Source organism: Rattus norvegicus, chromosome 6 (genome assembly GCF_036323735.1).
Source record: "Rattus norvegicus strain BN/NHsdMcwi chromosome 6, GRCr8, whole genome shotgun sequence".
Classification (NCBI taxonomy): domain Eukaryota; kingdom Metazoa; phylum Chordata; class Mammalia; order Rodentia; family Muridae; genus Rattus; species Rattus norvegicus.
Genome location: NC_086024.1, coordinates 20,044,318 through 20,065,895, shown reverse-complemented (window position 1 = coordinate 20,065,895; position 21,578 = coordinate 20,044,318). Strand labels below are relative to the sequence as shown.

Below are 21,578 nucleotides of genomic sequence, written 5' to 3'. Positions count from 1 at the left end.
ACCAAGCTACCTCAGAAAACACCCATAAGGGAAAGCTGTCTCAGTTAGGCAGCACTGGCTTCTAAAGGGCTTTCTGTTTTGTTTATGTTTATGTGTGCACAGGACTAAAGAGGCCATCGGGTCCCATGGAGCTGGAGTTACAGGCTGTTGTGAGCTGCCCACTGTGGGTTCTGGGGGCTTGCTTGAGTCAGGTAGGGGGAGAGGCGTCTACACCTTGCACCTCACTAGCTCATTTTCAAGTACTTTAGGAACCTAACAACCCATGAATGAGAGATCTAAGGCTAAGCTACAGCTGCATTACTTGAAGTAATCCATGCCAAGAACTTGAGCACTTCTGTTACAAGCACACACTGTAGTGGGTTACAAGGGACTTCTCACTGTAGGGCTTTTGTTCACACCTCAGACCCATCTAGTAACTAATAAGTATACGAGGGGAGTGTAATCTGATTTTTTAACGGTATTTTGTGTTTCTGGAAACATTTAAAGTCACATTCTTAAAAAGAGAACCAAGCTGCTAAGTTCAAAAACAGGAACTCAAGCCTGTCCTAACATAAGCAGACACCAGTTAACCAGACTGCTCCTATGCGCTCCAATTTGCATAACCAACTATGTCATCAGCCCAGGGCTTCAGCAGCGCCCACCCTCAGCTGCAGTTCACCGGTAGTAAAGCTGCTGCACACCGCCCCACCCAAATCCCTCCAGGCACGCCCTTGCAGCACAGGATGATGCCCAACGCAGGCCATTAGCTTACTCTGCAGTTGACGGCAAGGTTCTTCAGCATGAACTTTACAGAAGACAACTGGCAGCCATGTCAGAAGGCTGGACGTGCCTGTCCACGCCCACCCCTCCAACCGAGGAATTACACGTGCCTGCTAAATCCTTCCTTCTGCTTTGATTGCTAGACTACGGAGTCCTAGCCACTGTCTCTTCTCTGGGATATTGCAACGTCTTGACTCTGCCATCTATCTCTTAGGCTTTCACTTTTATTAGCATGAATTGTTCATAATATTCCTTTGGGAGTTTTTAAGTAACTGCTATATTGACAAGTATGTCCTCTTTTTGTTATCGATATTAACCAATAAATACTACTTATGTCTTTTATTTCATGACTGATCTTGGCAGAGGTCTGTCTTCCTGTTATGTATCTTTTCAAATAGCTAGTCTAGGTTTTATTGATGTCTTCTCCCTCTCAGATATAAGCTCACAGAGTGACAAGGCTCTCTACAAAGAAGCAAAGAATACACATTGTAAAAAAGACACACCCTTTGACACGTAGAAGATATCACTCATCCTGCACTAAAAACAACGCCAAAGATTCCAAGACCCAAGAGCCCTAAAACTCTGAAGCAGTGGGGGAAATTAGCCGAAATACCTCAGGACGCAGGCAGAGAAACGAGTTTTCTGAGCATAGGTTCTAGCTCAGAAAATAAGGGCATAACCAACAGTGAGACTCGTGGACTGAAAAGGCTTCTGTGCAGCAAACCAATGGAGGAAGAGATGACCTACAGAATGGAACAAAACTGTTAGCTGTGTCTGACAGAAGACAGACCTAAGATACACAAAGAAGTAAAAATACAAGAAATCGACAACCCAATTAATAAACCGGCTAAACAAATGAAGAGGCAGTGCTCAAAAGAGGAACTGCAAATGGCAAAAAAGCTTTCCAAAAACATGAACAATGTCTGTCTTCACGAGCCATCAGAGAAATGCAAGTCAGAACAACCCTGAGATTTCATCCACAGTCTGCCTATCAGATACAAAGAATGCGGTATCAGATGCTGGCAGAATGTGGACTACAGGGAGGGGCTTTATCCGGTGTGGGCAGAATAGGAGTGCACCAGCCCGGCCTCTATGGGAATCTGTATGGAGTTTATCAAAGGACTTTGAGTACGGGACTGGAGAGGGGGCGCAGGGTGAGGAGCACCTGGCTCTCCCAGAGGACCCACATTCCGTTCCAGCACCACACAGAGCTCATAACTATCTGTAACTCCGGTTCCAGGGGATCTGAGGACCCCCCTTTGTCCTCCAGGGTTCTGTGCACACGCAGTGCATAGAGATACATGCAGGCAAAACACTCATGTGTATAAAACACATCTATCACATGACCCAAACATGCCACTCCTGATATTTAGTGAAAGAACTCCAAGTCAACACATCAGGAGTCCATTAGATGTCTAGAGGAATGGGTAAAGAATTGTGTACATAAAAGAATGTGTGTGTGTGTGTGTGTGTGTGTGTGTGTGTGCACGCGTGCGCGCGCACATACAACACAAAAGTAAAGTCAAAGTATCTAGGAAAACAAAAGGAATAAATAAGAGGGGCAAGAAAAGGAGGGGGAGGAAGGGATATGCCTAAGGTACTATATCTGCACGAAAATTAAAAAATCAAGAAGAAAGAAGAGGTGAGTGGAGAAATGAAAAGGTAATTACACAGGTCTACAAAAAAAAAAAAAACCTTAAGAGAATCGCAGATATATTTATTATTGTTCTGATGGTTTCATAGCTATGTCCATGTGTCACACTTAGCAAGTCATACAATATATTTATATTTTTGGTATCCCAAAGTTTGGCTTCAAAATTGTGATAATTCTCCAACCTTACCCTCCAGGGTGCTGGGATTGAAGGTATGAGCCCCAAATTTGGTTAAACCATATCATTTACATATAGGTTACCAGAAGTCAAAAAAGCAATTTAGGAAAACTTTTTGAGCAAACCCAAACAAACTTACAAAGAATTTCCACATTGTAACTTTTCTTAGGATCCTCAGCATTTATATTTACACTGCATCAAAGTCACTTTGTACTGTGATTACTAAACGCTTGTTAAAGCTGTGAGGTCCTAGACTGTCTTATTATATTCTGAGACCCAGAAAGTGGAGTCCTGCTTACAGAAAGTATGTGTTCAATTCACTGAACTTACGTTTAATTTTTAAAATATTTACTTATGTATAGCACATGTATGGGGTGCCCTGGAGGCCATGGAGGGCGGCAGATGCCCTGGAGCTGGACTTAGAATGGTGTCTGTGAGCTACTTACTACGGGTCCTGAGAGCTACTCTGAGTCAGTAGAGGACCATCTACGCCTCCTCATGTAATGAGGTCTCATGGTAATGCTAGGACGAAAACAACCACCCAAGAGCACACAGTTGTGACTTCCAGGTTTGGAGTAAGTGCTGACGAGGATCATGAAGGAATCAAGGAGTGAACCTGAGCCAGTCTACAAGCTTCTTCAGGACAATCTGGTACGCAGAGAGAAGAAATGAAAGAAACTGAGTAGAGTAGATCCTGAAATGAACTCAGAAACTTAGACAACCAAACATCCAGGACAACTCAAAACTGTAGAAACAGACAGATCAAAACCAACCATCCGGCAGCAGCTCTCTGCTCCCAGACCCGGTGAGAGAGAGACCCAACCGCCTGGTCAGGTGGGCACTCCTGAGGCTGCAGAGCGGAAGAGACCACCAACACTGCTCACCCCTGCCCACATCCCTGGCCCAAGAGGAAACTGTATAAGGCCTCTGGGCTCCCGTGGGGGAGGGCCCAGGAGCGGCAGGACTTCTGCGCCTGAGACACCGCCGGAACCTGAAAGAAACAGACCGGATAAACAGTTCTCTGCACCCAAATCCCGTGGGAGGGAGAGCTAAACCTTCAGAGAGGCAGACAAGCCTGGGAAACCAGAAGAGACTGCTCCCTGCACACACATCTCGGACGCCAGAGGAAAAAGCCAAAGACCATCTGGAACCCTGGTGCACTGAAGCTCCCGGAAGGGGCGGCACAGGTCTTCCTGGTTGCTGCCGCTGCAGAGAGCCCCTGGGCAGCACCCCACGAGCGAACTTGAGCCTCAGGACCACAGGTAAGACCAAATTTTCTGCTGCAAGAAAGCTGCCTGGTGAACTCAAGACACAGGCCCACAGGAACAGCTGAAGACCTGTAGAGAGGAAAAACTACACGCCGGAAAGCAGAACACACGGTCCCCATAACTGACTGAAAGAGAGGAAAACAGGTCTACAGCACTCCTGACACACAGGCTTATAGGTCAGTCTAGCCACTGTCAGAAATAGCAGAACAAAGTAACACTAGAGATAATCTGATGGCGAGAGGCAAGCGCAGGAACCCAAGCAACAGAAACCAAGACTGCATGCCATCATCGGAGCCCAATTCTCCCGCCAAAACAAACATGGAATATCCAAACACACCAGAAAAGCAAGATCTAGTTTCAAAATCATATTTGATCATGATGCTGGAGGACTTCAAGAAAGACATGAACACACTTAGGGAAACACAGGAAATCATTAATAAACAAGTAGAGGCCTACAGAGAGGAATGGCAAAAATCCCTGAAAGAATTCCAGGAAAACACAATCAAACAGATGAAGGAATTAAAAATGGAAATAGAAGCAATCAAGAAAGAACACATGGAAACAACCCTGGATATAGAAAACCAAAAGAAGAGACAAGGAGCTGTAGATACAAGCTTCACCAACAGAATACAAGAGATGGAAGAGAGAATCTCAGGAGCAGAAGATTCCATAGAAATCATTGACTCAACTGTCAAAGATAATGTAAAGCGGAAAAAGCTACTGGTCCAAAACATACAGGAAATCCAGGACTCAATGAGAAGATCAAACCTAAGGATAATAGGTATAGAAGAGAGTGAAGACTCCCAGCTCAAAGGACCAGTAAATATCTTCAACAAAATCATAGAAGAAAACTTCCCTAACCTAAAAAAAGAGATACCCATAGGCATACAAGAAGCCTACAGAACTCCAAATAGATTGGACCAGAAAAGAAACACCTCCCGTCACATAATTGTCAAAACACCAAACGCACAAAATAAAGAAAGAATATTAAAAGCAGTAAGGGAAAAAGGTCAAGTAACATATAAAGGGAGACCTATCAGAATCACACCAGACTTCTCGCCAGAAACTATGAAGGCCAGAAGATCCTGGACTGATGTCATACAGACCCTAAGAGAACACAAATGCCAGCCCAGGTTACTGTATCCAGCAAAACTCTCAATTAACATTGATGGAGAAACCAAGATATTCCATGACAAAACCAAATTTACACAATATCTTTCTACAAATCCAGCACTACAAAGGATAATAAATGGTAAAGCCCAACATAAGGAGGCAAGCTATACCCTAGAAGAAGCAAGAAACTAATCGTCTTGGCAACAAAACAAAGAGAATGAAAGCACACAAACATAACCTCACATCCAAATATGAATATAAAGGGAAACAATAATCACTATTCCTTAATATCTCTCAATATCAATGGCCTCAACTCCCCAATAAAAAGACATAGATTAACAAACTGGATACGCAACGAGGACCCTGCATTCTGCTGCCTACAGGAAACACACCTCAGAGACAAAGACAGACACTACCTCAGAGTGAAAGGCTGGAAAACAACTTTCCAAGCAAATGGTCAGAAGAAGCAAGCTGGAGTAGCCATTCTAATATCAAATAAAATCAATTTTCAACTAAAAGTCATCAAAAAAGATAAGGAAGGACACTTCATATTCATCAAAGGAAAAATCCACCAAGATGAACTCTCAATCCTAAATATCTATGCCCCAAATACAAGGGCACCTACATACGTAAAAGAAACCTTACTAAAGCTCAAAACACACATTGCACCTCACACAATAATAGTGGGAGATTTCAACACCCCACTCTCATCAATGGACAGATCATGGAAACAGAAATTAAACAGTGATGTCGACAGACTAAGAGAAGTCATGAGCCAAATGGACTTAACGGATATTTATAGAACATTCTATCCTAAAGCAAAAGGATATACCTTCTTCTCAGCTCCTCATGGTACTTTCTCCAAAATTGACCATATAATTGGTCAAAAAACGGGCCTCAACAGGTACAGAAAGATAGAAATAATCCCATGCGTGCTATCGGACCACCACGGCCTAAAACTGGTCTTCAATAACAATAAGGGAAGAATGCCCACATATACGTGGAAATTGAACAATGCTCTACTCAATGATAACCTGGTCAAGGAAGAAATAAAGAAAGAAATTAAAAACTTTTTAGAATTTAATGAAAATGAAGATACAACATACTCAAACTTATGGGACACAATGAAAGCTGTGCTAAGAGGAAAACTCATAGCGCTGAGTGCCTGCAGAAAGAAACAGGAAAGAGCATATGTCAGCAGCTTGACAGCACACCTAAAAGCTCTAGAACAAAAAGAAGCAAATACACCCAGGAGGAGTAGAAGGCAGGAAATAATCAAACTCAGAGCTGAAATCAACCAAGTAGAAACAAAAAGGACCATAGAAAGAATCAACAGGACCAAAAGTTGGTTCTTTGAGAAAATCAACAAGATAGATAAACCCTTAGCCAGACTAACGAGAGGACACAGAGAGTGCGTCCAAATTAACAAAATCAGAAATGAAAAGGGAGACATAACTACAGATTCAGAGGAAATTCAAAAAATCATCAGATCTTACTATAAAAACCTATATTCAACAAAATTTGAAAATCTTCAGGAAATGGACAATTTCCTAGACAGATACCAGGTATCAAAGTTAAATCAGGAACAGATAAACCAGTTAAACAACCCCATAACTCCTAAGGAAATAGAAGCAGTCATTAAAGGTCTCCCAACCAAAAAGAGCCCAGGTCCAGATGGGTTTAGTGCAGAATTCTATCAAACCTTCATAGAAGACCTCATACCAATATTATCCAAACTATTCCACAAAATTGAAACAGATGGAGCCCTACCGAATTCCTTCTACGAATCTACAATTACTCTTATACCTAAACCACACAAAGACACAACAAAGAAAGAGAACTTCAGACCAATTTCCCTTATGAATATCGACGCAAAAATACTCAATAAAATTCTGGCAAACCGAATTCAAGAGCACATCAAAACAATCATCCACCATGATCAAGTAGGCTTCATCCCAGGCATGCAGGGATGGTTTAATATACGGAAAACCATCAACGTGATCCATTATATAAACAAACTGAAAGAACAGAACCACATGATCATTTCATTAGATGCTGAGAAAGCATTTGACAAAATTCAACACCCCTTCATGATAAAAGTCCTGGAAAGAATAGGAATTCAAGGCCCATACCTAAACATAGTAAAAGCCATATACAGCAAACCAGTTGCTAACATTAAACTAAATGGAGAGAAACTTGAAGCAATCCCACTAAAATCAGGGACTAGACAAGGCTGCCCACTCTCTCCCTACTTATTCAATATAGTTCTTGAAGTTCTAGCCAGAGCAATCAGACAACAAAAGGAGATCAAAGGGATACAGATCGGAAAAGAAGAGGTCAAAATATCACTATTTGCAGATGATATGATAGTATATTTAAGTGATCCCAAAAGTTCCACCAGAGAACTACTAAAGCTGATAAACAACTTCAGCAAAGTGGCTGGGTATAAAATTAACTCAAATAAATCAGTTGCCTTCCTCTATACAAAAGAGAAACAAGCCGAGATAGAAATTAGGGAAACGACACCCTTCATAATAGACCCAAATAATATAAAGTACCTCGGTGTGACTTTAACCAAGCAAGTAAAAGATCTGTACAATAAGAACTTCAAGACACTGAAGAAAGAAATTGAAGAAGACCTCAGAAGATGGAAAGATCTCCCATGCTCATGGATTGGCAGGATTAATATAGTAAAAATGGCCATTTTACCAAAAGCAATCTACAGATTCAATGCAATCCCCATCAAAATACCAATCCAATTCTTCAAAGAGTTAGACAGAACAATTTGCAAATTCATCTGGAATAACAAAAAACCCAGGATAGCTAAAGCTATCCTCAACAATAAAAGGACTTCAGGGGGAATCACTATCCCTGAACTCAAGCAGTATTACAGAGCAATAGTGATAAAAACTGCATGGTATTGGTACAGAGACAGACAGATAGACCAATGGAATAGAATTGAAGACCCAGAAATGAACCCACACACCTATGGTCACTTGATTTTTGACAAAGGAGCCAAAACCATCCAATGGAAAAAAGATAGCATTTTCAGCAAATGGTGCTGGTTCAACTGGAGGGCAACATGTAGAAGAATGCAGATCGACCCATGCTTATCACCCTGTACAAAGCTTAAGTCGAAGTGGATCAAGGACCTCCACATCAAACCAGACACACTCAAACTAATAGAAGAAAAACTAGGGAAGCATCTGGAACACATGGGCACTGGAAAAAATTTCCTGAACAAAACACCAATGGCTTATGCTCTAAGATCAAGAATTGACAAATGGGATCTCATAAAACTGCAAAGCTTCTGTAAGGCAAAGGACACTGTGGTTAGGACAAAACGGCAACCAACAGATTGGGAAAAGATCTTTACCAACCCTACAACAGATAGAGGCCTTATATCCAAAATATACAAAGAACTCAAGAAGTTAGACCGCAGGGAAACAAATAACCCTATTAAAAAATGGGGTTCAGAGCTAAACAAAGAATTCACAGCTGAGGAATGCCGAATGGCTGAGAAACACCTAAAGAAATGTTCAACATCTTTAGTCATAAGGGAAATGCAAATCAAAACAACCCTGAGATTTCACCTCACACCAGTGCGATTGGCTAAGATCAAAAACTCAGGTGACAGCAGATGCTGGCGAGGTTGTGGAGAAAGAGGAACACTCCTCCATTGTTGGTGGGATTGCAGACTGGTAAAACCATTCTGGAAATCAGTCTGGAGGTTCCTCAGAAAATTGGACATTGAACTGCCTGAGGATCCAGCTATACCTCTCTTGGGCATATACCCAAAAGATGCCTCAACATATAAAAGAGACACGTGCTCCACTATGTTCATCGCAGCCTTATTTATAATAGCCAGAAAATGGAAAGAACCCAGATGCCCTTCAACAGAGGAATGGATACAGAAAATGTGGTACATCTACACAATGGAATACTACTCAGCTATCAAAAACAACGAGTTTATGAAATTCGTAGGCAAATGGTTGGAACTGGAAAATATCATCCTAAGTGAACTAACCCAATCACAGAAAGACATACATGGTATGCACTCATTGATAAGTGGCTATTAGCCCAAATGCTTGAATTACCCTAGATTCCTAGAACAAATGAAACTCAAGACGGATGATCAAAATGTGAATGCTTCACTCCTTCTTTAAATGAGGAAAAAGAATACCCTTGGCAGGGAAGGGAGAGGCAAAGATTAAAACAGAGACTGAAGGAACACCCATTCAGAGCCTGTCCCACATTTGGCCCATACATATACAGCCACCCAATTGGACTAGATGGATGAAGCAAAGAAGTGCAGACCGACAGGAGCCGGATGTAGATCGCTCCTGAGAGACACAGCCAGAATACAGCAAATACAGAGGCGAATGCCAGCAGCAAACCACTGAACTGAGAATAGGTCCCCTATTGAAGGAATCAGAGAAAGAACTGGAAGAGCTTGAAGGGGCTCGAGACCCCAAAAGTACAACAATGCCAAGCAACCAGAGCTTCCAGGGACTAAGCCACTACCTAAAGACTATACATGGACTGACCCTGGACTCTGACCCCATAGGTAGCAATGAATATCCTAGTAAGAGCACCAGTGGAAGGGGAAGCCCTGGGTCCTGCTAAGACTGAACCCCCAGTGAACTAGTCTATGGGGGGAGGGCGGCAATGGTGGGAGGGTTGGGAGGGGAACACCCATAAGGAAGGGGAGGGGGGAGGGGGATGCTTGCCCGGAAACCGGGAAAGGGAATAACACTCGAAATGTATATAAGAAATACTCAAGTTAATAAAAAAAAAAAAAAAAAAAAACCAACCATCCATAGTCCACACCCAGCACGTCCACAGTAGAGTCTAAAGATGCAGGCTGCTCATCACCATAGTAAAACGCAGAGACGGGTGGGCTCACAGAATCTGGTAGGGAGCATGGTTGGGGATGCTGTGACTTGTGGTCCTGACTTGGATAGTTTTTAAGCACTGATTCCAGCAACAGACTGAACCACAGAACAAAGCTTCTGTTCTCCACAGGGCACCAAACACGGAAGCTAACACGTGCACAGGCCCAACATTTGTTTTCTCAGCATTCATAAGCTTTTCTGATTGCATCGAGGAAAGGCTTTGGTCAGTATCTTCTTGGTTTCTATTACACACAGTCTGAACAGAAGCGTGCTGGTCTAGAAGGAGGGAGGAGGGCTACACACCTGTCCAGACCAACTCTGGAATAGGAAGAGGCCTCTGTGTAATCTAGCAGGCTGCTGAATGCTTGACAGATTGGCAGGAGACACCACAAACAGCCTGCACTGAGAGTTCACAGTTCCTCATATTCATCAGCAATCTGCACCAATCAATCCAATAAATAACGCAGACATTCGGAGTTCTAGAACTTGGCATAATAGATCATTCTAATAGCAAAACAACTGGGAATACAGCAGAGATCTCCAATTTTTTGCAAAGCTATCTATCTATGGAAATTTTGATTCTTTGCCCACACATAATAATTTCTAACTCTAGTAAAAACCATTATAATCACTTTGTTGTAACAGCCAAAGATCTTGTTACATGCTTTTGGAACAAATACGCAAGTGTATGAAGAAAAACTGTGTTGAGAAATGTTAAACTATTTATAATGAAAACAGTACTTAAAGTTTTATTTTTAAGGAGCCCGAATGGTTGATTAAAACTACTTTTAGAAACATGAAGGATAAAGACATTTTTTTCAAATTTTGAAAAATTTGCTAGTTTCTCAAAGATGAAACTTTCTCATCAAAACGTGTAAAGCATTATGTAGCAGGACATCACGTGAAGATGTATTTATCATAGTTTCTGTTTGTAGAACTCTAAAAAGGCCTTTCTAAATAAAATTTTCTCATTCACATGAAACATCCACCCCATACAATTTACATGGAATTTTTAGAAAATTTACAAGGTATTATGAAAAATCAAAGATTTTGATGTTCTATCTGCTGTTTTAAGTCTGTGGTAAACGACAGGATCCAATGTTCAGTTTGTGTGAGAACAGGTGCGCGTGCTTGCATGTGTGTGTGTGTGTGTGTGTGTGTGTGTGTGTGTGTGTGTGTGTGTGTAAGCCTGTGCATGTGGTATGTGAGTGAACACTTACATGTGTGGTACTGTGGGGATGAGGATGTACATAAATGCATGTAGAGACCGAGACATGTGCATGTCTGCTCCCCAACAATGGAACTGTGGGAGCAAGAACCAGCTCCTCAGCCCACCCTCTGTGGTGCCAGGGATCCAAAGCCCTGAGTAGTCTATTTCAGTTTTAATTTTTATAAATTCACCAGTTGCTTCGTTTGTGAGTTTGCTGTTCACACATCAGAGCTGAAGTGATACATCCTCTTTCAGAGAAGGATCTTTATTACATGTATTGATTCCTGTATGTGACACACAGAGCTTAGGTGGAGATCAAAGGACAACTTGTGGGAATCAGGTTTTATTTTATTACCACGAGGTCCCAAGGATAGAATTCAGGTCATCAGGTTTGGTGGCGAGTGTCTTTACTGCTGAGCCATCTCACCAAACTTTTATTTTTAAATTTATTTATGTGGTTCGTTCATGTGCATAAGTACACATGTGCAAGTATCTTGCTGTCCCAAGAGTCAGTTTTAAAAGCAAATTGTATTTTATATACTCCTTATGTCTAGGTGAATTCCCTGAGCAGGAATTGAACATCTGTATCAGGAGTGCTTTCTGAGCCTCTATTTTTAGATAAAGCTGTTATTTGAGGAAGCCTAGAGAGGGCCAGTAAATTCACTCCCTCTTTTGTACACAAGTTCTGATGTTTTCCATACTTAAATTATACTACAAACTTGTGGTACACATTCCTAGCTGAGTGCAGTAACTTCTATTTTCTCTGAACAGAGACTGCTTCATCATGTAAGGAAAGAGGGCAGCGTACGGCTGCAGCGTCCTGCTTAGTCACGCGCTCACCGGGAGCTAACGGTCAGCAGGTATCATGTGGAAACTGCTGTTGTTTGTTTGTTTGTTTATGCCTGTCCTGTGGTGAGGCTGCAGCGCTGCAGCTCGGCTCCGAAGGCCACCTGAACTAGGTGGCACCAGTAAGCTTTTATTTGATGAACGTTCTGTCTTTCACTCAATTCTGCTCTGTCAAATATCTCTGTAAGTACAAGACTCCACCAGAATTCAAAAAACAAATAGCAATGTGTAAATAAAGAAAGAATAAAAGAAAGATGTTAAGTTTTTAGCTAGTGTGTAAAACAACGGTCTTCTTGTGCCAGTAAGGCTCAGCAGGTTAGGGGGCTTACCACCCAAGTTCATGCCTGAAACCTACATGGTCAGAAGACAAAACTAACTCCCACAAGTGTGTTCTCTCATCTCCATACACATGCTGTGCAGTAACGGCATTCGAGATTGGGCTTCTTACGACATTTTCACACATGCACACCAAGGTATGTGCTCGTCTGCCTTTCTCACCCTCCTTTATTTGTCCCTCCTTCTCATAGCCCCTTTCTTCCCACAATCTTCATATATATACATATATATGTGTGTGTGTGTGTGTGTGTGTATGCCATATATATATATATACACACACACACACATATATATATAAACCTTCATATATAACAATGCATGCAACATTTCTTTTTCTTCCCCATCAGCCTCTCTTGTTCCCCATCCTCCCTGGATCCATTATTAGTGTGCAAGTGTGTGCATGTGTGCATAACCTCACTTCCACATAAAGACAATTCCAAAGGACTAAAGTCCTTGGACAAGAAGAAAAGAATAGGATTACACAAACTCCAACCCTGATGCTAAGGAGGACGTGGGAGGGACAGGGAATCTCCAGCTCTAGAAGGTGGTGTAGCCACAGCTAAACCAGAGAAAATACCCATAGGGCAGTGTGAGAGCTCAGCAGGTGAGGGTGCTTACACCAAACCTGGAGACCTGGGTTTTATCTTCAGAATCCACATAAGTGTTGAAGGATATGATTCCATGAGTTGTCTTCTGCCCTCCACATGGGCACAGGGGCAGATCTTCCCCCATAATAGATAAAAGTATAAAAAGTAAACACTCAGAGCCAAAACCTGGGTTATGGCCAGTGACCATAAAGGTGAGCCCCACATCCCCTGGCTATTCACAGAACAGTGCACAGCTGGTGGCTGAGGCATGGGATCAGGTGAAAAGTGAGGCTAGTCACTGACGTCACAGGAAAAGCAAATCAGGGGAGCAGCAGCCCACCAGAGATGCGCAAACTGTCTTCTCGAGCTGCCTAGAGAAGCTAAGCATCATCGGCCCTCCCTGTTGTGAAAGCAGCTGCTGGAGGTGCCCAGTGAGGGTCACTGTGCACAGGACACTCCATCGCTTGCTTCCTAGAGGCCAAGCACAAGATAGACATGGGCCCATGTGGCATCATTCCTTCCCCTGCTGTCAGCATCCACTCCTTAGGTAACATAAACACAGAACTCAGACTCCTGCCTCTCCCAAGGGGAACCCTACAGAAAAGTGGGTCCAGGCAAACTCACTAAGGAACAAAGCACCACGGTCAGAGCTAAATACAGCTTTGCACCCTTGTCTTGATTCTTTACATCAGGACATGATTCTAACCACTACAGAAACAGGCAAGTCTGAACGATAGAGACAGACCTTTGACGTCCCTACCAAAAGACAAGATGGCGTGCAGAGAGAAGCAGCAAAACTCTTCAAACGCTGTACAGCAAACAATGGAGAAAACGTCCCAGCCCACTTTAAATAACACCTCCCTGCTATCCTAGCCACTGTCTGAGAGACTGCAGTCTATCATCCTCTTTGCAGAAGCTGCTCTGGGAAAAATAAATGTACATTTCAGGCACACCTTTGCTTGTAAAATATTAGGCAGAAATTTTAAGATTACATTTTCTTCAGAAATGCCCCAGTAACTTTTAAAGATATTATTTCCGCATGCATGCATGTGTGTAGGCATATAGACATGTATGTGTGGGTGCACGCCAGAGTCTAAAAAAGGTTGTCATTGTCACTGAAGTTGGAGACACCAGTGTTTGTGGGACATGTAGCTTGCTCTCTGGGTGCTGGGATCTGACTGCAGTCTTCACGGCTGTACAATGGGTGTTCAATCAGTAGGCCATCTCTGCAGCCCCTCAACAACGTTTCTTAGAAACTATGCCCACACCACACCCCTCTCCCACACCCCACCCCATTCTTTTGCCTCATCTAATGAACCTCAGTCCTCTCAAGCTGGGCACCAACCTGACACTTGGAAGTTTCTAGTGAAAACGAGTGCTGTGGGAATTCTAATGCACTATATAAGTAGTAATATATCAAAAATTAAACCATCATTTCTAAAGGTAATCTCATATACCATCACCATGTCATTTTTCTTCTTTTTCTGAGTTCAAGAAGCTATAATTCTGTGAACTACATGCAACCATAATTAAGATACAGTTGATAACCAGATTTTATTTTTTGTGAATGACGCACCTCAGAGTGAGAGGCAAATTGAAAGCTGCGATCCTCAGAGTTCCAAAGAACAGGATGCTTGCAGTGGACAAAATCAGGACACACGGTCAGTTTCCTTCAAGATTTAAGCAAAAGAAGTCTAATCCCATCCACACTCAGCAAAGACAAAAAAAATCTTTCATTTATTTGCAGACAAGTTAATATGCATCATATTGCTTCCATTTAATTACGACTTAGTGAAAGCAGGCTATGGGAGCAGAGGCGCTACAAAGTGTGGAAGAAAAGCAGCGGCAAGAAGAGGAAGGAAAATGGAATGTTGTGAGACCAAGACAGCTCTGTGCATACTGCCACCGTGTGTCCGTCCTTACTTCCGCCGTGTGCACCCTTCCTCCCACTGTGCCTGTCCTTCCAACCACACAGTGGGTCCTTCTTCCCACAGAGTGGGTCCTCCCTTCCACTGTGTGCATCCTTCTTTCTACTGGGGACCCACAAGAGCCACAGTCTAGTCACTGATTCCCTACTCCTTCCTTCTCCTCCTTCTCTTTTCCTCCCTCCAGCCCTCCGTTTTCCTCTCTCCCTCTCTCTTCTCCCTTCCTTTTAAGTTTTTGTTCAGAGTCAAGGACCTAGAATTTGCACAATCCAGCATCCACTGAGCCACAACCCAGACATAACTATCAGACAAGATGGTCACTGTTGGTGTGCATTAAGAGGAGTTAACATAAAAACAGAATTACAGATGAAGAACGCCTGGAAGAATAGACTCCACTCAACACACTAGTCTTTAAAACTCACACTGAAATATATTCTCATTGAATTACATGCTTTATGAGCCATCCTCAATAAAACTGTTAAATATAAGCCAGATGCTACAAGAGGTGAAGGTAGGGGGCAAAACAGAGTTTGAAAGCAAACTCCAGAGTGACTACGGTCTTCTATCTAAAAGCTAATAGAACTAAATACTAAACAAGTATACAGAATATAGATAAGAAGGCTTCATCTAATTTGATTTTGATCAGCAGCCAATACACGCCTTTGCCAACTGCAATCCTGACCCCTCCTTTCCCCTCTGTGCAAGACATATGTGGAGAGGGTGTAGCCCACACACTTCCACCAGAAAGGAGCAGTGATCTGGTAATCATCATGGAATGGTTCACAGGGAGAAGAAAAGAAATATTGACCATATTTTCATTCCAGAACATTTTCAAAAGCATAAACTCCTGTTCTTGCAAGTACAATCTTGATTTTCCTTTCCTCAGCAAACTTTTCTTCTGTCTGCCTACCTGTCCTAACTGCCATTCTGCCTCACTTCCCAGGGTGATCTTGGACTGTCTAAATCATTTGCAAACCCCCAACTCCTGAGAAAGCAAAGACCTTTAAAAATATACCTAAGAAGCAACACTGCAGACTGCAGAGGTCTACTGCCTACACACCTGCTCCTGTGAGACTGCCCGGCTGCCTGCGAGACTCTGGAGGGGGTTGTCTGGGCCCAAGTCTAGTGCAGCTCCTTCCTAACTGTGGGTCCTCGGGCAGTCACTTACACTCTCTGCAAATCCCTCTATCTGCAAATCAGAATGGAGTTCCCACTTCACAGCATTAAGACTAACCTTGGTTATTATATGGAAACTGTATATTACACAGAGTGTGTATACTAGAACTGAACAAATATGGGAGCCAGTTTCTCCCTACTGAAGACGAGGTGACAGATGGCAAAGGGAAGACTGGCTGGAACCATCAGGTACTACAGTGACGAGACTGTTATGAACTCAGTTAGGCTAAAACGCAGAGATACATACAGAACTCTTTGTATAGCTGGATATGGGGGAGCACACCTTTGATTCTAGCACTCAGGAGGCAGAGGCAGGCAGAACTCTGTAAGTTCGATGCCAGTCTTGTATACATAGTGAGACCTTGTCTCAAGAAAACCAAAACATTTACAGGTGCCTGTATTTATATGGCTCAGTAAACACACACACACACACACACACACACACACACACACACACACACACACACACACACACACACCTAAGCTTATCAGCTGAGAAAGAGAACCTACAAGCAAGACAGTCCAATGGCAAGGAATACACCCAGAGTACAACTTCCAAGGGTTTTGGGGTTGTTTGTTTTGGGGGGGTAATGAAGGAGAGAGAAGCCTGGGGGTCATGGATGGAAGGCAAGTGCTCTAACCCTTGCTCACGGATCTCGGTTGTCTGATACCGGTAAAAAGAACCACAGCTTACTGAGAAATGCCTGATGCAGGGTTACAACAAAGAATTTACAGATGAAACTAAGTATGTTGTCGTGCCTGAAAATATTAAAAAATAAAATGCCAGAATGTGTTAAAAACAATATGGTGTGGACCTATGAAAAGACACAGACCAAATGGCGAGGTAAACGCCGATGCAGCACGCAGCTCTGCACTGTGGCCACCAATCCGCACTGATAAAATAACTGAGTGGACTCAGCACACATGACATCTCAATCAAAGGCCAGCAGCACCACAGGCACAATTCACAGGGACAGAGGCACAAATGCACATAGGTTTTTTGTTTTTTTAAGATTTTATTTATTTATTTAATGTCTATGAGTACACTGCTGCTGTCCTCAGACACACCAGAAGAGGGCATCGGATCGCAGTACAGATGGTTGTGAGCCACCATGTGATTGCTGGGAATTGAACTCAGGACCTCTGGAAGAGCAGATATCTCTCAGACATACATAGTTACCCGAGTCCTAAAGTGGTGAATGAAGCCTAACTGCCCATTCCCTGCGTGAGACTTGCTTCCAAAGGGTGTGAGAGGCACACCCTGGGCAACACAGCTATGGAGAGCTTCAGCATGCACAGGCCTGGCAAACACTGAGTGCCAGGCGATAAAGGTAGACACTGTTGGGGACAAGCTCCTGCTAACTGCACGGCACCCCAGCTCCACGACTTCAAGCTAACCTGCAATCTTTCAAGGTCATTAAAAACCAAGAAAAACCCCAGAGGAGTCTGCAAGACTATTACGGCCAAGCACACTGTGTAACCCAAACTGGTGAGCTTTAATCCGTCCCTGAGATGGGACCCTAGCACAGAAGACGGAGGGCAGGGAACAGTGAAACTGAAGTGGCATTTGTGAGTAGCAATGGAGCAGTGTGGGGACTTGGTTGTAAGGAACATGGGAACCTGACAGAAGAAGAATCCAGGCGCAGGGAGCGTGGGATAAAGTGATCATCTGCTATGTGCCACTCGATCTGTACAACTCAAAAGAGATTTAAAAAAAATGTTTTAATCATAATTAAACTATTTAAGATTTTAATATTTTAAATCTGAGCCAGATAAATACCAATGCATTCCTCTTTCCAAATAGTTTGAGTTCTGAGGCTCAGGGTACAGTTCGGTAGACCAGGGGCCTAGCTCGCTTAACACTAGACTCTCAGGTCAAGTACAGTGCCTGAAATGCATGGCTTCTGCAGAAAATGTTGCAAAAAATATACCTCTTTACTCCCTAGAAAATGAAATGTTACTTTCCTGATGTTTTCCCAAAGCCTGCCAAGTGGCAAAACTTTACTCATAAAAAACATTGCCTAAAAAGTGTCTTTTATACCACTCTTCACAGAAGCAATATAAATTGTTATGGAAGTATTTCCTAAGTTTTGATTCAAGGATTGCCTCATAATATGACAGAAAGCGTTTAAGAAACTCAGCACAAACAATAAAATGAAAAACAAAAATAGCAGCCCTGCCCAGCAATTTACAGAAACATTCAATTTTGGGTTTTGGGAGAAAAAGGGAGCTTGTCAAACCTCATATAGCCACAGTTTTGCTGGAAGGAAAAATAAATTCTCTGCATCCAAAATCAAAGTATCTCCCTTGATTACCAGACTCCTGGCATGCTGGCAATGTGCCAACACTAACCAGAGCCACAGACCTCAGAACCAGTGAAGCAAAATGACAGCGCTGACAGCCTTCAAAAGCAAACGCAGCTCTGTGGCAGGCCTTCTGCTCTTGCTCAGCTCTCACCAGTGGGAGGACCTGAGGATGGTGGGATACACAGGGGACAAAAAACAAGCAAAGGAACCAACACCCCAAGGGGCAGAGAGGGGAAAGAACATCGTAATACTGGGGTCTGTGCTTCCCACACTGTGATGTTCCCACATGGTCTTCTACCCATTTTCACTGCCTCCCAGGAGTAAAGGGAGAGAGGGACAGGCCTTCCACACAGGAGAAGGAGACCTAAACAAGCACCTAACCCCAGACTCAATACCACAACACTCTAGCTCTGAGGATCGGTGGGTTTACTGGGCTAATTTATTTACAGTAATGTGGGTGACCACCAAAGCCTCAGCGAAGCATGGCCTGGAGCAGCTGAGCAGATGGAGCCTTCACCTCAGTCCCTCTCTATGTACTCTAGCACTTTCTGACTCTAGGCTCTGAGCAATTCAGGCAGAAACACATGTCTGCATGAGGTGAGCAGTGTGGGGTAGCTGAGGTCCCAGGTACACCCAACTCCTTCCATGAGGGAAAGTCAACAGGCACAAGCTCTAGGGTTACTCATAAGCAGTCCTAGCTGCTTCCTATGGAGACAGAAGTTAATGGCCGCTACGTTCAAGGGACATCCTTCTACCATAAGCATGGACCACCCGCACTGAAATGCATGCAGAATCTGAAATGGTGGTAGGCTCTGATACCCGCTGAGGTACTCGTTTCCCCTGTCTATGCAGCACCCTCTTCTTATTTGAGCAGGAGGCAGTCAGTGACCTGTAATAGCACTACAGCTCCCCAACATACTGCAATAGGCATCTGAACCCAGAGTCACAAATTCCGTTGGACATTCAAAATAAAAAGGTTAGAAAAGACTGGTGGCTTGACAACTCAGGCCAAAGATGCGTCTTCCCTCACCGTGTCTTCTCTTCGGTCATCTCACTCTCCTCCAATCCACACAGCACTTCCTGAGAAAGGGCAGCTTTCTACCAGGGAGACACCTCAATCTGTGGAAAGGAAACATAACTCTATACCTGCTTACTTAGTTTCTCTCTCCATCTCGGTTGTCAGGGCTCAGACAGACAGAAATGCTCTGTCAGAATCTAACTCAGCCTGCTCTGAAAGACTAGAGGCCACCTATACCACACCCACTCGTTCTTCCAAGGAGCTAAGAAGTAAGTGGGCCCTGCCTACCAGTAGCTCTCTCCCTTCGATTCTGTTGAAACATCTTCAGTGGTCCCTCCTTTCTTCATCATGTCTAGTTTATACCCTGGAAACTATATGGCAAACTGTACTCGGGTCTAGCTCAACACAGGGAAACACAAGGTCTGCAGCAAAGAGGACCTGAAGTTCACTTGGAGCTCAACTTCTGTCTTTGAGACCTTACACTGACCTCTATTCACCAACTCTACCTTCCATATCTTTAAGGGTCTTGTACACAACCCATGAGGTGCGTTATAGCAAGAACAACTATAAAACACACAGATTCAGTACATATATTCACTATGACTTTTCTAATTAATATTCAGTTTATGCCATCATTCTCTAAAACAAATAATTTCCTTTAGTTTGACCCATACTCCCTGCAAGACCCTCTGACCAGCACAAGGCCTTCTTGCTCACCGCTCACAGGTCCCTCATCTGCGATATTCACCTCTAATTCAATGTGCTACTTACCTCCTAAATCTAAACCACACTTGAAGAAACAACCTCCACCCTCTCTCCCCTAAAGAGTCTTTCTTATTGAGTCATGGAATGCAAGAATTTTTTATGTTTACTGAGAGTCACATAATATAATACTTGTTCAGAAAGTGCTCCCTATCACCTGATGCTGTGATTAAATGGGTAAGTACTATAACCACTTTTATCTAGCCTCCTTGGGATCTAGCTGGAGTCAACCAGGGTTCAGTTTAAGTGTGCAACAAAAGCCTTAGGGACAGAACAACTTGGACCTGGAAGGAAACAGAAGGACTAGACTCCTTGGCAATCAACTATAGAAGGTGTCACCTCCTCCTCTCACCATCAAAATGATTAGTGCTCGTTGCTAACCAGTCCAAGAAAATAACTCCACAGGCAGCAGAAGCCACACATTCTTGACTAAACTCAATGGCTTCTCCCAGTCATTACTTCTCAGCCTTTGACTGTATCTCACTCCACATCGCTGCCCCCTTGCCACACAGAGACACCAGAAGCACCCTCCGTACACCTGCAAAAGACTCCACAGAAGAAACCATCCCATGAAGATCATCATTTCTGACCAGAAATAATTCTGGCCTGGAATTCTGACCAGAAATAATTTTCTGTAGTTTATGCCATTCAATCAATTCAATCAAAGTATGGCTACTTTGTCACTGGTATTTGTTGCACGGTTGCAAACCAATGTAAGTGCCCGGAAATAGATCCACACAAATAGTGCCAGCTGGTCTCACAAAGGAGCAAGAACAATACAAAGACGCTTTTCATAAATGGTTCTAGACCAAGACTCCCACACCATGTCCCCCACCAATGCACACATAGATCCTACACCTCTTACAAAAATCCATTCAAAGTAGATCACAGATATAAGAATGCAAAGCTACAAAACTTCTATATATTTGGTTGTGAGCCTAGCCTTTAACGGCTGAGCCATCTCTCCACCCCCCTACAAAACTTCTAGAAGGTAACATATGAGAAAATCCAGGCCTGACACAGACATTATGTGAATGAAAGGGCAAGAAAGGGAAACCTTTGCAAATCCATGCTTAGTAACAGACATGGACCCGAAATGTATAGAGAACTCTTAAAATTAACAATAGCAAAGCAAAAACAAGCAATCCAACTTTTTATTGTTTATTTGAAATAGGGTTTTGCTATGTAAGCCCAAGCTGGCCTTGAAGTGGAAATCCTCCTGCTTCAACCTACTGAGTGATAAGATTATGACATAATCTTAAAATGTACTCTATATAATAATATATATATAAGTCTATGCCTGGTTCACAATTAAATCTCTAAAAAACTTTACATAGGGTATTTTACCAAAAAAGACATAGAGACAACAAGACCTGCAGTGGGAATTATGTTCAACACTGCATGTTGTTAGGTTTTGCGCATTAAAACGGGTATCAGCATGTGCGCAGTAGAGTGACCAAAATCCAAAACCCTGGAAACACCAACTACTGACCAAGACGTGAAGCAACTGGAGCTCTCAGTCACTGCTGGTGGGAATGCATCCAGCCC

The 21,578-nt window shown here is 43.1% G+C and overlaps 1 protein-coding gene across 13 annotated transcripts in view; it reads right to left on the bottom strand.

Moving 5' to 3' along the window:
- Map4k3 (mitogen-activated protein kinase kinase kinase kinase 3) overlaps positions 1 to 21,578 on the bottom strand; it is a 169,338-nt gene that overhangs the window by 132,688 nt on the left and 15,072 nt on the right. Inside the window, exon 1 of one of the 13 annotated variants that reach the window (XM_039111731.2) lies at positions 19,281 to 19,301. The exons of the other annotated variants lie outside the window; for them this stretch is intronic. The gene's annotated coding sequence lies outside the window, so the exon portion shown is untranslated. Of the gene's footprint in view, positions 1 to 19,280; positions 19,302 to 21,578 lie in introns of those variants that run through there. 13 annotated transcript variants of the gene reach the window in all.